We start from the raw sequence: 17,158 nt of genomic DNA on the forward strand, positions 1-17,158 counted from the left end.
AATAAATGTACAAAAGAAATATAATCCGAAGGTTATTATATTAAAATTAGTTGCCGTGTAATAACATTTGGTTTATAAAAGATACATACAAAAAAATACATTAATAAGTTAATTTCTTTACTTTCTTAAGTTCGATTATATTAAGTTTTTCACAAGAATTGTTGAAAGTGATTTACTAACAATGGGTAAGTAATCTTAATTTCAATAGGTAAAATTTAGGCAAATAAGTTGTTAATTCGTTTGAAATCGGGGTCCGTAGTTGAATAAGTTGATATGATTATATCTTTCATAGTTGTGTGCTCACTTGCTTAACGGTTGAATTATTGAATATATATATTTAAATATATATATATATATATTAAACAGCGAGTTTAGCGTTCGAATAAAAATTCTAGCTAACGGAAAATAAGTACTTGTAAATTATCGTCATCATGCCATATCACACTTTGTAAACTCTCAACTGCATTGCGCGGGCAAAATGCTCGTATGTATATATATATAAAACGGTAGATTGATAGGAATTGTTTGATCTCATGTACCGAATTGGTACCCACATAACCCTCAGCAAGGATAGTGTCAAGGTAATTCAACCACTTAAATTCAGTTCTGTCTCTGGCAAAATTCGAACCTATAAGTCCCTCTGATCTTGCACTACAATCAAACCAGAGATCGACTTAAGGATATGTCGAGGTGCGGAAATTCCTCGAGATAACCCACGGTTTATATATCTACCTTTAGATGATATATATATATCACTATATATATATATATCTTTTACGTGATGATAAACACTCCGGGAACGGCTCTTCGGACGCACCTTACCAAACACGTGGTAACTTGCAATCTACGAACTGTTTGGGGGGTCGGGTGTGTGTTTGCGGTTCGTGCACGAGACGAGTATTACTCACGAGATCAATCGTGCGTGTTCTTAGTTTTCTCTCTCTAGGATTTGCTCGTTTCTCTCTCTACACTCTTGTTGGAACATGCATACACACACCCTCTATTTATTGGCAAAGACTTAGGAACACGCAAATGGCGCCATTTGCGTGTTCTTAAACACGCAGGCCCATGCATGTTTCTGAGCCCAAGCCCATTAGGGTTTTGGCCTGTTTGCGTGTTTCTGTGGGCGTAGCATACTTTTGCTTGTTTCCACAGAAACTCTCAAACCATTTGAGAGTTCTTGAGAACAAGCATATTTTTGCTTGTTTCTTAGAAACTCTCAAATGAATATTTGAGTGTTCTTACTTTGACCAAGCAAGACTTTTTGCTTGTTCCTAAGAACCCTCAAATAACACTTAGGATATGGTGAGTAAATGTCTTTATTGCTGTCAAGATGCAGAACCGACATTGTACTCTGAGTTAATGTCTTTACTGCTGTCAAGACGCAGAACCGACATTAACTCAACTAATGCTTTAACTGCTGTGAAGATATGCAGAACTAGCATTAGCCTTTGACACATTTCAACTGCTGTGAATACGCAGAAACAGTGTCGACAATATTACCTATCGGAAGTGTATATATAAGACTAATGTTCAAACTGCTGTAAATACGCAGCAACACAAATGTCTTAACTTCCCCTGGAAGTACATTAAGTTAATATCTCAACTACTGTAAATACGCAGAATCAATATTAACTTAATGACTCTTTACATGTAATGTCTAAAACCTGCAAAGTACGAATAATATACAATCATATAAACATAAGTTGGAGCCCAATTGGCTTACACAAAATATGCCAGGGTAATATTCAGACAAACGATAATTACAAGATAATTACATGACTTGAAATTATACACAAATATACAACACATATCTAGAATGCTCATGTCACCGAGAATCATGCACTAACAGTCTCCCCCTTGACATCAGCATCTAGATATGGCCTTCAAGTCTTCGTTTGTCATCCTAAGTGTGGCCAAAAACCCTGTCATTAGGAACGTCAGTCTTGGATACATGTGCTTCAGCATCTGGCTTCATGACAACACTGGAGATCACATCTCAATCATCCTTAGTTGGAGCCCTTGTTTATGATTCTGGCTCAAAGAACATCTGAAGAAGCTTCATTTGGTTTCTCTCCACTCGGTGCCGCTATTTCTACATTCGGCTCATTAACAATTGGAGGAACCACAGTTCGTTCCATTCTAATTGGTGCCCCTGCATCTATATACGGCTCATAATCAACTGGAGGACCCCTTCTTTGTCTTCTTTCAGATGGAGCCCTAGCTCGCACCTTTATAGTTACTTCTTTAAAGAGCCTTCGACTATCAGTATGGATATACTCAGCTAGATAGAACTTCACCATCCTTTAATATACACCTTTTATCTATGTGAAGAGCTGTGAACTTCTTAGCTGATGTCTGTGTAATCTCTTCAAGTCCTTTCTTGAGAGATTAACAAACTCGTGTGGATCGTAGACTCTCATCAACTCTTTGTGCCCGGTAGCTTGTGTTGACATAACAAAGGCAGCTGCACTGTAGTCATCTACTTTCCAGTGATCCATGTCACCAAGCATGTTTTGCGGCCACTTCTTCAAAGGAACCCGACGAACATTCTTGATCTTGTTAATGAACCTAACAACGATCTCTTCACCATCTGTTCCTTGGGTGACACGCTTCTTTCTCGGAGTTGGTTTGAATTTGAGCTTTCTTGGATCCGGATTACTACTCTTTCGAATGTAGAGATCATTCTTGATCCAACTCTCAAACAACTTCGCACGCTTGTGATTACCTATGAGCCTAAGTTCTGCTAGAGCGAAGAAATCTGCTCTTGGCATCGAATTAAATACTTCAATATTAGGCTCAAGGTACTGACAACCATCCAGTCTTTTTATCAAGTAAAGCTTCTTTTCCTCGTCAAAAGTCCATCAGAGGATAAGTTCTTTTAAATTTGAAGCTCGAGGATTGTAGATGCAGATTCGTTGTGACAATCGCAACATAGATTTGATTATCGTTTATGTTTTTAGGAACTATGTTTGTAATCATTTGAATAAGAACTTGTGTTGATATTTAATGATTATGTTTGAACTTCAATATTATATCTGTTTATGTTTTGTATTGTGTTTGTGTGTTATATATTGTTTTGCAGGTACAAGAACATAGAATCAAGGTTTATAAGTGTCATAGAATACTTAAACGATGATTGGATGTTATGTACGAGCCAAACGAAGTCAAACAAAGGACCAAAGGTACGTCCCTCGTGCTGACATCATCAGCACATGGGATTACCCTCGTGCTGACGTCGGCACGAGGTAGATTGGTTGTTGTTTATTTCGGGCTTAATCCTTGATTAAGGCCGAAGCCCACACGAACCCAATCCCTTCTAGTATAAATACTAACCTAATCTACGAAATTAGAGAGATCTTTTTAGGGAATTGTTCACGAATTTACGAATTCGTTTGACTTGTTGCTCGTGTGACCTCCTACACGAACCACAAGCTTCGTGCATCTCCTTAGGTTGATTAATTACTCATTAATCAGCAAAAGGCAATAGCAATCTAGTTATCTCAAGAGGATTCCGCACTTTTGACATAACGAATCACATCTTATTACGATCCACGCAACAATAGGGTACCTTTCAAGTGGTATAAGATTGTTTGATTGGCTATTGATTGCAAATTCATTTCAAAATTCGTGTTAATTAGCATTTTTGTGCTCTTCTTCGTGTAACCTCGTGCATACGTCAGCACGAGGTGTACTTCGTGTTCGTGCTTACATCACCCAGTTGACTTCGTGTTCAATTCATGCCACGTCAGCGCGAACTGCTCTTCGTGCTACAGATCGTGACAATTGTACTTCGTATCTACTTCGTGTCACGTGTACTTCGTGCGATCCTCGTGTGGCTTCGCGCCATGCATCCTTTTTGTGTTATTTCGTTTGATTTGATTTCAAAAGATTCGAAATGACTACCATACCAGCTGCCGCAAATTCACCAAATGTCCTACTCATCAGCCAGATGATCATGCACGATCATGAGGTTGGTCGGGGTAATACACCTCTAAAGCTTTTCCGTATGGAAAAGTATTGGATGTGGAAGAGACGATTTGAATACTACATTCGTCTCACTGATATGGACATGTGGCTTGTGATAACTCAAGGTTTTGATTGGCCTTCTTATGAGAAGAATAGAGTGATCGGTAGGTATACTTATGCTGATATGTCGATTGAAGGACGAAAAAGATATGCAATTGAGGGAAAGGCCTTGTCCACTCTTACTATGGCCTTACCTCAAGATAGTGTACACTTGTTCAAGAAATACACTACTTCAAAGGATTTATGGGACGCTCTTGAAAGATATTGTGAGGGCGATGTAACCTTGAAGAAAAATCGTATCAAACTTCTGAAGCGCCAATATGAAGCTTTCAATGGACTGAAAGGAGAATCTCTTGATGAGATTATTACTCGATTCAGTCATTTGACTACTGAGTTGTCTTATTTTGAGGTTGTTTATCCTCAAACTGAGCTAGTTGATAAGTTTTTGGACTCACTACCTAAGACATGGACTGATTATGTTCACCAACTTCAAGATGATCAAGAATATAGCTCATGGGATTTTGAAAAGGTGGTCTCCAAGCTTAAGAACAGAGATATGAAGAGAAGAATTAAAGATAGACACTCGGATTTCACTCAAGATCCATCATTGTATCATGCTAAGTCTGTTCATTTAGCAAGTTCTAGCTCGGGGAACAATGCATTTCTAAGTGGTGCTGAAGCTACACCAATAGTAGATGCTGAAGGTCTTGTTGGATATGTTGCTTATGACAATGCAAATACGAATGTCATGAGCAATGTACAATCTTTTCACTCTATGCCAATGAGTATGAGTTCTGCAGAAGGTAGAATGAGTGTTTACTCAGCCTTTGGTAATGCTCATGAAGCATTTATCGAAGGAAAGATTATTGATCCTGCAGTGATTGGTGAGGATTACAATCAAATAGATCATGATGATTTGGAAGAAATGGATCTACAATGGCAGCTAGCTATGCTCACTATTAAGGTCAGAAGATTCAATCAGAGAACTGGGAGACCTATAGGAAATGGCACTAAAGGCTTTGACAAATCGAAGGTGAAATGTTTTAATTGCGATGGATTTGGTCATTTTGCATGAGAGTGTCAACGACCTAAGAGGATTGATAATACCGTTGCTGGTCGTCAAACTTACAATCAAGGCGGTATTACTCCAAGTAATCAGAAAACTCAAGCAATGATTACATTTCCTGCTACTCCACAACAGCCAGTTTCCTGCTACTCAATCCGGATGGTACTTATCAATGGGATACACAATTTGATGATACCTCGAATCATGCCTACATGGTAGAATTATATGATGAGGTAGCTGCAACAATTGATTATGTTGTATACTCAAGTGAAGAAAGTGCATCTGAGATAGTTAAGCATAATGTACATAATGTTGCTGAGACTGTGAGATCTGAGAGTGAACCCATGATAGCTGTGAAAGCACCTGAAGAAATGGAAGAGTCATCTATACTTGTTGATGACATTTCCAAGAAGAGCATTGAAGATCAAATGAAGAACTTCGTGATACCTGAAGGTATGATAACTGAGGACTTTGTTGCATACATGGCAGATAGCAAGGCTGCAGATCAGAAGTTATCTTGTTCTTTGCTTTCTGTTGTTGATGTATGTAAAATGGTGTCAGATTTGAAACTTGAGGTGTTAAGACTTAAAGAAGAATTAATTAGTTTAACTACTAAAAATGTTATCCTTAAGAAGGAAAGTAATGTGTCTAAAGATTCCGATTTACTTCTACAAGGTCACCAACAAACTGAATTAGATTTTAATCCTGATGAAGTAATATACTATACTTTGAAAGACTGTGATACAGTTTTCTATGATAGAGAAGTATCTATAACTAGGATTGACCTAAGTCAATGATAAATAAAGTTTGGTGTGTGGAAAATAAAAAAGAATGGTTAGCTGAACAAATTCCATATAAGGATAGACATTATGCTCCTTTTAAACCAACAAGAACTATGGAAGAAGCAATACAGACGCTTGATACCATAAATGAAATGAAGGAGTATGGTATACCAATCCCTGAAATAGAATATGGTCAATCTAGAAAAAAACAAGCAAAGAAGTGTTATACTTGTCGTGAGAAAGGTCATATAGCTATTGAATGTCCAAATAGGAAGGTCAAGAATCCTAAGAATGACAGTCAAGTCAAGTCAAAGGATGGTGATATTCCTAATACTAAAGGGAAGGGTAAATTAGTTGAACAAGTAGCTTCACCACAGTTTATGAGTGCATATAGAAGAGACTATTATGAGGGGTATGCTAAAAGATATCCTGATAATAAAAATGCACAAAATTATGTTAAGTTACTTAAATCGTTATCATATGGTGAGTCTGATGTGATAGATCAAGGGATTAATTTCAATAGATCTAAGACACCAAAACGACAGGGACCTTCACAGAATACTACTTCTAGTAGTGGAAGTCCGAGTCATTCTCGTACACCTCAAAGGAGTAATTCACCTAGGAAGATGGCTCAACAAAATCGATCACCTCCTTCTAGAATTAATAGTTCGTCTAAATTCTATGATCGATTAGGGAGTCAACCTAGAATTGGTACTCACTCACCAAGGAATTCTCCTCCTAATACTCGTTTCACTTCACCTAAGAAACAGTCTTTGACACCATCTTCTTCCAAGGCTCCATTACAGAGCGATGGATATTGGACCGAATTAATCATTAGAGATTAATTCGGAAAACCTAAACCTCAAAAGGTTTGGGTTCCCTTCAGAAATTAACCATCTTATTGTCTGATGTGCAGGGAGAACCAAAGAAGCCTATCAGTATTTGGTATGTTGACAGTGGATGCTCTCGGCACATGACAGGGGACAAGAATGTGTTGTCCAATTATGAAGATGTAAATGGTTCTTATGTTAGTTTCGCAGGTCCCAAGGGCGGCAACAACTCGGGCCAGAGTGATGTTGTCAATGGGAAGATTACGCTGGAAAAAGTCAATTATGTGGAACAGTTAGCACATAATCTATTGAGTGTTTCTCAAATCTGTGACAAGGGTAACAATGTCCATTTTACTGAGAAAGAAGCACTTATATTGAAACCAGGATATGTTATTCCTGAAGACTGGATCCTGCTAAAAGCTCATAGGAAGAGAGACATGTATGGCCTTGTGTTAGGTGTTGATGATCCAAAGGAGTCTGTTTGCTTGTTATCGAAAGCAAACGAATATGAATCTTTACTATGGCATAGAAGAATGGGACATATCAATTTTTGAAAGATGAATGACATTGTCAAACATGGTTTGGTTAACGGCGTTCCCATGAAACGATTTGGAATGGAAGACAAATGTGTACCTTGTCTGAAAGGTAAACAGCAAAAGTCTGCACATAAACCGGACCAAGAAAATTCTATTGCCAATCCTTTCGAGTTACTTCACATGGATTTATTTGGTCCATTGAATGTAAGAAGTATCGGTGGGATGTATTACTGTTTGGTGGTTACTGATGACTACTCGAGATTCTCATGGGTATTCTTTCTTAAATCAAAAGATGAAGCTCCACAGATTTTGATAAATTTCTTTGTCGAAACTGAAAATATTTATGGAGTTCGCGTTAAGAGAATCAGGAGTGATAACGGAACTGAATTTAAGAATAATGTGATGGATGTCTTTTGTTTGTCAAAGGGAATCCAGCATCAATACAGTTCGCCGTATTTATTTGGACAGGCAGTGAATACAGCTTGTCATATTATCAATAGGGTTACTGTAGTCAAGCATCATAACAAGACATGCTATGAGCTTCTACATAAGAAGAAACCGAATTTACAGAATGTTGAACCATTTGGTGTACCGTGTACTTTCTTGAAATATCTACCTCAGTCAAAGTTTGATCCAAAGGTTGAAGAGGGATTTTTCATGGGTTATAAACCGGGAACATCAATTCGACGGGTTTATAACAAGTGGACAGGCAAAGTTGACTTGGGTACAAATGTCAAGAATGTCAGTCATAAGCCCCTATTCATTCTGGAACTGGCAAAAATTTCGATTACGATAGTGCGTTTAGTTCACTACACGGTCCTGCTTCTTATTCATATCTTGAGATAGTTGATGATGTGATTATTTTAAGAGATCACATGGATAATACTTCTACATCTCCGCCTACTCGATATGTCAATACTACTCCAACCAAAGTTCAGTCTACTACTGTTGTTGATGAAAGTGATAAGGACAAGAATAAGCCAACAGATTCAGATGATAGTGAACCCGAGAACACTACACCACTTACTCCGTCAAAGGTTTCACTGCCTGATGATGATCCTATTTCTGAAGAATCGGAAGATGATTTTAGCTCTCCTGAGTTTCAGATTAGAACAAGTTTAGGAGAAAGTCTGAATGTTGATTCGGTTCCTCAATATCGAGTTAATAAGGATCATCCAGTTGAAAATATTCTTGGTAATGCTACAGAACCTGTTCGAACTAGAAATCAGTTGAATAAGGAACTGACTAGTTTGTTTTGTGAAGTGAAAGACACTGGATTGATAACTGAGTGTTTATATTCTGGTTTCATTTCACAAGTAGAACCTAAGAATGTTAAGGCAGCACTTCAAGATCCATGTTGGGTTGAAGCTATGCAAGAAGAATTAGCTCAATTTGAAAAAGTTGGAGTAAGGGAGTTAGTAGATGTGCCTAGAAGTAAAGAACCGATTGGAACTCGTTGGGTATATAAATGCAAACGAGATGACAAAGGGGTTGTTACCAGAAATAAGGCACGTTTGGTTGTTCAGGGGTTTGCACAACGAGAAGGATATGACTATAACGAAACTTTTGCACCAGTTGCTAGGATTGAAGCTATAAGGTTATTTTTAGCCTATGCAAGTTCAAAGGTATAAAGGTGTATCAGTTAGACGTTAAGAGTGCCTTCTTATATGGTGAAGTTAAAGAAGAAGTATATGTTCACCAACCACCGGGGTTTGAAGATCCGAACTATCCAAGAAGAGCATATCGACTGGATAAGGCTCTTAATGGATTGCATCAAGCACCCAGAGTGTGGTATGAAAAGTTGTCGACACATTTGTTGACAAATGGTTTTACAAGAGGTTCGATAGACAGCACATTGTTTATCAAGTGGAAGAAGCGAGATTATCTAATTGTACAAGTTTACGTGGATGATATCATTTTTGGTTCATCTAATATAAAGATGTGCAAAGAGTTTGAAATGAGCATGAAAAATGAATTTGAAATGAGTGCTATGGGGGAACTTCAATTTTTCCTCGGACTGCAACTTGGTCAAAGGAAAGATGGATTCTTTATTCACCAGTCTAAGTATGTCGATGACATCTTGGAGAGGTTTCAAATGCTAGAATCCAAGACATATGGTACTCCTATTCAGCAAAATCATGGTTTAGGAGTTCTTGATCCGAAAGATGAACTTGTGGATGCAACTTATTATCGTGCTATTATTGTCTCATTGATGTATCTGACTGCTTCGCGTCCAGATATTATGTTCGCTGTTTGTCTTTGTGCTAGATTTCAAGCTAGTCTGAAAGAGTCACATTTGGTTAAAGCAAAACGTATTCTACGTTATCTTAAGGGAAACTAAGGGCTTGGTCTATGGTATCATATGTGAGGAACGTTTGATTTTGTTGCATATACTGATTCGGACTTTGGCGGTTGTAACAATGACAGAAAGTCTACGACTGGAGGTTGTCAGTTTTTAGGAGGAAGATTAGTATCGTGGCAGTGCAAGAAGCAGACATGTGTTGCTCAGTCTTCATGTGAAGTAGAGTATATGGCTGCTGGTAGCTGTTGTTCCCAGGTATTGTGGATTCAGCAACAACTTCGTGACTACGGTATGGATTTTATTGATACTCCTATTAGAATAGACAATACGTCAGCTATAGACATTACAAATAACCCTGTCATGCATAAGGTCACCAAACATATTGATATTATACATTATTTCTTGCGTGATTGTGCCCAAAAGAAGTTAATTCATTTGGAAAAAGTTATAACTGATGATAATTTAGCCGATTTGTATACCAAAGCATTTGATAAGACTCGAATTGAGAAGTTAATTCTTCTTAGTGGGATGAAGAATGCTGATTCATATTAAATCTTATAAAGAACTAATTTTGTAAGTTTGTGTCTGTAAATAGCTAGAGTCATAAAAATACAAAAGGAGTTCTTAGTGTCATAAAAAACCATAAAAATGTGAAAAATGAGAAAATGACAAAAATATGGGAGAGATTTAAGTTGATGCTGTAAGACGAATATAAGTGAGGATACTTAGCTTTTAAGTCTACTTAATCGTAATATAACTGCTTAGTTCAGTGATTACAATTTGGGATATATTGGTAGACACAAAGTAGCATGGTTTCCTTAATCTGAACTTAAATTATACAATGTTCTTGTAGAAAACATATTCAGATATATGGCTAAGAATGCTTGCTTTTCAGTAATGAATTGATCTAGTCCTTAAATTTTGTGAAAGATCTAGCATTACTATAGGATTTGTTCAAAATATAGGCAAAAACCTCTACAACTCATGAGCATGAAAGTTAAATGTGATATTGTTTATGCAAATGAAATGAATGTTAATTAAGGGGCTAATGTGGTCTTTGAGATTCGGACAAGTATGTCCTCGGGGTGTCTTTGTATACCTAGCCTACCTAAAGCTTCCAACTTGGGATATGTTGTCAGAAAGTTCACTACATGGGTCTCATAGAAAATCACTGGTTCCTTATAAATAATGAAATGCAAAAGCAAATAAGTTAAATTACAAAGTAATTAAATTTTGTTATCTAAAAAGTGTCTCATGATTTGTTTAAGGATGTTTTTGAATATATATTGAATACTTGTTATCCTAGTGCTTGTATCGATTACGGAAGTATATCTGAATGTGGGTCACATAAGTTCGCAAACTATTCAGTGGCATATTAGGCTACTCGGGTTACATGGTGACTGTCCTTGGCCAGGGTATGTCAAAAGTGTCATAACTCAAAGGAAACTGGAAGTACCGAGTGTTTAAGAGGACAAATATACCGGTAATCTTGGTTGAGTCACTGTTCATAACTAATAATATGAGAATTATTTCTCACTTGCAGACTTATGTAAATGCTAATCTGATCTAATCTGCAAAAACTTAGAATTTCTTGTAAATAAATAAAGTAGTTTAGTTTTATTTTAGCTATTTTTATTATTATTTTTGTACTAATAAGTGTCTGTTTGTGTGTCAAACTATTTCTTATTGCACGAGAGATTTGATAAGCATCTAATGATTCTGTAGGAAGTTATATGATTCTTAGTGAATTATATGAGTCTTGTTGCTTATGGTAAGTATGTTTAAAAGATGGATTTTCTAATTAATACATAAGTTGTTTAATTTATTAAATGAAATGGATTTGAAACTAAAAAGTCAAAATATTTTTGAATGTGTTTCAAGTAAAATTTTGAAATTTTAATTGTTTTTGGTTGATAAATATGCTTGACAAAGATTGGACTTGACTTAGATTTTTGATCGATCGGTTAAGATTTTGATTGTTTTGCATATTTATAATTTTTGTTGATCTTGATGCATTGATGAAGTTTGTTAAGTGTGCAGGTTGCAGATTTTATTTTATATGTATTGAGACGGATAACAATCTATGCACGAAACGTGCTCCAAAGATGGATTGCCTTGTATTTATTTACCTAAGACTTAGTGTGATAGGTTATAAGTGTATTATCAAGATCACAACCTAAGATCTAAATATGTAATGTGATAGGTTGTTGATATGATAGTTTGCTGTACTTGTAATGCATTATTCATTAAATATGTTTTGATGTAAGTTTGCATTTGTTGAGTTAAACATCAATGAAGAAATGATCGATTTTATGTCAAGATAATAATGTAAGATTTCTTTGATACATTATTTTGATGACAAGTTAGTACGGATGATTTACGAGTACATATTCGAGCAGATATAGGTATTTGGTAACGAGTATCTTCGGGTTTATGTTTCTGAAATTTTAGTAATTTTTGCTTGTTTAGATTTCTGGAAAACTTACGAAATTTGGTTTAGTGTGCAATTCGTGTGAATTGATATTCAAACTCGTCCGTGCTGACGTCAGCAAGCCTCGCGCTGACGTCATCACGAAGCCCATCAAGTTTGTCCTTCGGTGGAAAGATCTTGATTGGAGTGAAGTCCAGTGAACAAATCTGGTGGAATCCAGACTTCTATACAACTAAGTTGTTCACTGGTCTTCACATAATTTCTGGACAAATCTTCAGAGGGCTCCAGTAGTCACGTCTAGAGCGAGTCCAGTAAATCTGGACCTAACAGGTACGTCCAGCAACAGTAGTGCGAATCATAGTATGATCACCAACTTGCACCAATCTGGCTAAGTTCCAGAATTCAGTAATAAGACTTATAATCAGCGGAGGATTCTCGGTCAAAGCAAAATGAATACGAGAGCGTGCTGAATACCGAAGGACACCGTGAAACTCTGGTGTCCATCCCAACTGTGTAATGCTGAGATCATTTGCAGCACTATGTTCCTTGACAAACACGCGAGCACCTTGTCCTGCCATATCTGCACAAATCAAACAAAAACGACAAGGAAAAAAAAAGTTAGAAAATTCAAAAATTTCCAAGTTTGCTTCGTGGTGACGTCATCACGAGGTAAAACCTCTTCGTGATGACGTCAGCACGAGCTGACCTTCGTGTTCATGAAAACACCTCCATAAGATGCTCAAATCGATCGAAATCAGTTGAATAACATCAACTTGGACTTGTTTTTCCACGAATATCACTGTTTTAAAATGCCCAGAAATCAAACCAAATTCGATTTTGATGAACACGAAGTGGTATGTTCTTCGTGTTCTTCATATGCTTCGTGTGAATAGTGACCGAACCATTAATTCTTCAACTAATCTTGATTTTAAACATGTTAAAGTGAACTTGTATTAGATTTAAGGTATACAAACATCAATTAATCCAGTTTTAAGTCCAATTTTAGTCCAAATCACCAAAAATCAAAGATACAAACCTTAGTTCGTCCATGTTACTGTTCACGCAAAGGAAAATTCGAAAATCAAGCATTATAACGGCCTAAATCCGATGATTTTAGAGGGTAAAACATCAATAATCTATCATATATCGTGAATTTACCAACAAATCTGAGTGAAAAACACGAACTAAAGATGAAATTGATCGAAAAAAGGGGGCGGATGAATAGTGGCACGAAGGAGAGTAATTCGTGTGATTAATTAGGGTTAATTTTCGATTAGGGTAAACTAATGAAAGGTTAAAACCGGTATTTATATTTGAATCCTCGTGGGCCGGGCAAAAAATGACTCGTACTTCTTATTTAAAGCCATATTCCTGGTAACAATAGTATCATCACCACCTTCATACTGGTTCACTAGTTCATCCCACATGCTTTTGGCACTGGGATAAAGCACTAGTGTGGGAATAAGAGCTTCAAGAACGGCCCCGAGGATCATGACTTTTAAGGTAGTGTCAATATTGACCAGTCTCCTTTCCTCTTCAGACCAGTTTTCCTCTCTCTTTTCCCTCCCAGATCTTGCTCCAGTTGGATCAAGAAGTGGATTGAGAGGACTTCTGGGAATATAGAGTCCTTCATTTAAGCATATTCCTTTCAATACCTATAACATGTAATAACATCCTAGCTTTCCACGTGCCAAATTCATCACCATTCCCACTGAATTTGGGAACAGGAGTGTTTGAGTAGTGCACATGCACGTGTGGAGAAGCAGGAGTAGGAGGTGGTGGTGGTGGATTATTGTTAGCATGGTCATTGGTTTGTTCAAATTCATTTATGGGTGAAGGTCCAGTGTTTAAAGGGTTTCCTTGTGTATTCTCTGGGTTGGCCATCGAGAGAATACAGATCTAGGCAAGTATGTTAGCCTTCTGCTCTGATAGCAATTGTAAAGTCCCTCACTCGATGGTTTAACCTACAAGTGTAGAATAACAAGTCAAGTAATCACTAGATAGGACTAGTATTAAACGTCAAGTAAGCACTAGATTGGACTAGTATTACGATAAATATAGATGTAAGAATATATATAACGTAATACGTACTTAAGCAATATAAAGATAAGCAAGTAAGTAAATGATGAGACACAAGGTACTTTTCAAGTGTATTTTATTTATTGATGTTAAATAAAATAAAAGGTTGTTGCGGAACAAGATATTACAAAGTAAGTATCTAAACAACCTATGAATTACAAGTGATCTAATCTTTGCTAAATAAACTCTGTGATCGAAATACATAAAGTTGTGAAGTATGACTGTTTAGATCGAGAGTATTTGAGCAAAGGCACCAAATTGCAAAAGTATGTAATTTGGACGAGGAAGTGACTTGGTATTTATAGGCAAAAAGAATAAATATAATATTCTTTTTTGCCGTACAAATATGGTTACATGGATTTAAGGAAATTACTTTAATTCCTTAAAAGCATTGATTAAAGTACAAGAATAAAGTCACATGATAGTGACTTGTCTTCTAATTAACCAACCACCTTTACATGCGTGTAAGGCTTTTAGCAAAAGACAATTGGATTGTCCGGTTAAAGGCATGTAAAGGCATCAAGTCAATTCCTCGTAACCAGTGTTCAGACTTGTAAGGTCTAGAGCACCGACAAGGACTCCAGTCAGGAGATCTGGTAAGTCTTCCAGTGAGCTTCGCTATTTGTCAGACTTCTTTCTTCAGACTTCAGTCTTCGACTTCAGTGAGAATGTTCTTCAGTGGAAAGATCTTGACTGGAGTGAAGTCCAGTGAACAAATCTGGTGGAATCCAGACTTCTATACAACTAAGTTGTTCACTGGTCTTCACATAATTTCTGGACAAATCTTTAGAGGGCTCCAGTAGTCACGTCTGGAGCGAGTCCAGTAAATCACGTCTGGGCTCCAGTAGTCATTTTTTGCTGGACGTAACTGTTAGGTCCAGATTTACTGGACTCGCTCCAGACGTGACTACCGGAGCCCTCTGAAGATTTGTCCAGAAATTATGTGAAGACCAGTGAACAACTTATAGAAGTCTGGATTCCACCAGATTTGTTCACTGGACTTCACTCCAGTCAAGATCTTTTCACTGAAGAACATTCTCACTGAAGTTGAAGTCTGAAGAAAGAAGTCTGACAAATAGCGGAGCTCACTGGAAGACTTACCAGATCTCCTGATTGGAGTCGTTGTTAGTGCTCTAGACCTTACAAGTCTGAACACTGATTACGAGGAATTGACTTTATGCCTTTACTTGAAAAGTACATTGTGTCTCATCATTTACTTACTTGCTTATCTTTATATTGCTTAAGTACGTATTACGTTATATATATTCTTACATCTATATTTATCGTAATATTAGTCCAATCTAGTGCTTACTTGACATTTAATACTAGTCCTATCTAGTGATTACTTGACTTGTTATTCTACACTTGTAGGTTAAACCATCGAGTGAGGGACTTTACAATTGCTATCAGAGCAGAAGGCTAACATACTTGCCTAGATCTGCATTCTCTCGATGGCCAACCCAGAGAATACACAAGGAAACCCTTTAAACACTGGACCTTCACCCATAAATGAATTTGAACAAACCAATGACCATGCTAACAATAATCCACCACCACCACCTCCTACTCCTGCTTCTCCACACGTGCATGTGCACTACTCAAACACTCATGTTCCCAAATTCAGTGGGAATGGTGATGAATTTGGCACGTGGAAAGCTAGGATGTTATTACATGTTACTGGTATTGAGAGGAATATGCTTTAAAATTTTAAATGAAGGACCCTATATTCCTAGAAGTCCTCTCAATCCACTTCTTGATCCAACTGGAGTAAGATCTGGGAGGGAAAAGAGAGAGGAACACTGGTCTGAAGAGGAAAGGAGACTGGTCAATATTGACACTACCTTAAAAGTCATGATCCTCGGGGCCGTTCCTGAAGCTCTTATTCCCACACTTGTGCTTTATCCCAGTGCCAAAAGCATGTGGGATGAACTAGTGAACCAGTATGAAGGTGGTGATGATACTATTGTTACCAGGAATATGGCTTTAAATAAGAAGTACGAGTCATTTTTTGCCCGGCCCACGAGGATTCAAATATAAATACCGGTTTTAACCTTTCATTAGTTTACCCTAATCGAAAATTAACCCGAATTACTCTCCTTCGTGCCACTATTCATCCGCCCCCTTTTTTCGATCAATTTCATCTTTAGTTCGTGTTTTTCACTCAGATTTGTTGGTAAATTCACGATATATGATAGATTATTGATGTTTTACCCTCTAAAATCATCGGATTTAGGCCGTTATAATGCTTGATTTTCGAATTTTCCTTTGCGTGAACAGTAACATGGACGAACTAAGGTTTGTATCTTTGATTTTTGGTGATTTGGACTAAAATTGGACTTAAAACTGGATTAATTGATGTTTGTACACCTTAAATCTAATACAAGTTCACTTTAACATGTTTAAAATCAAGATTAGTTGAAGAATTAATGGTTCGGTCACTATTCACACGAAGCATATGAAGAACACGAAGAACATACCACTTCGTGTTCATCAAAATCGAATTTGGTTTGATTTCTGGGCATTTTAAAACAGTGATATTCGTGGAAAAACAAGTCCAAGTTGATGTTATTCAATTGATTTCGATCGATTTGAGCATCATATGGAGGTGTTTTCATGAACACGAAGGTCAGCTCGTGCTGATGTCATCACGAAGCAAACTTGGAAATTTTCAAATTTTCTAACTTTTTTTTTTCTTGTCTTTTTTGTTTGATTTGTGCAGATATGGCAGGACAAGGTGCTCGCGTGTTTGTGAAGGAACATAGTGCTGAAAATGATCTTAGCATTACACAGTTGGGATGGACACCAGAGTTTCACAGTGTCGTTCGGTATTTAGCACGCTCTCGTATTCATTTTGCTTTGACCGAGAATCCTCCGCTGATTATAAGTCTTATTACTGAATTCTGGAACTTAGCCAGATTGGTGCAAGTTGGTGATCATACTATGATTCGCACTACTGTTGCTGGACGTAACTGTTAGGTCCAGATTTACTGGACTCGCTCCAGACGTGACTACTGGAGCCCTCTGAAGATTTGTCCAGAAATTATGTGAAGACCAGTGAACAACTTAGTTGTATAGAAGTCTGGATTCCACCAGATTTGTTCAC

This window comes from Erigeron canadensis, chromosome 2 (assembly GCF_010389155.1).
Source record: "Erigeron canadensis isolate Cc75 chromosome 2, C_canadensis_v1, whole genome shotgun sequence".
Classification (NCBI taxonomy): Eukaryota; Viridiplantae; Streptophyta; class Magnoliopsida; order Asterales; family Asteraceae; genus Erigeron; species Erigeron canadensis.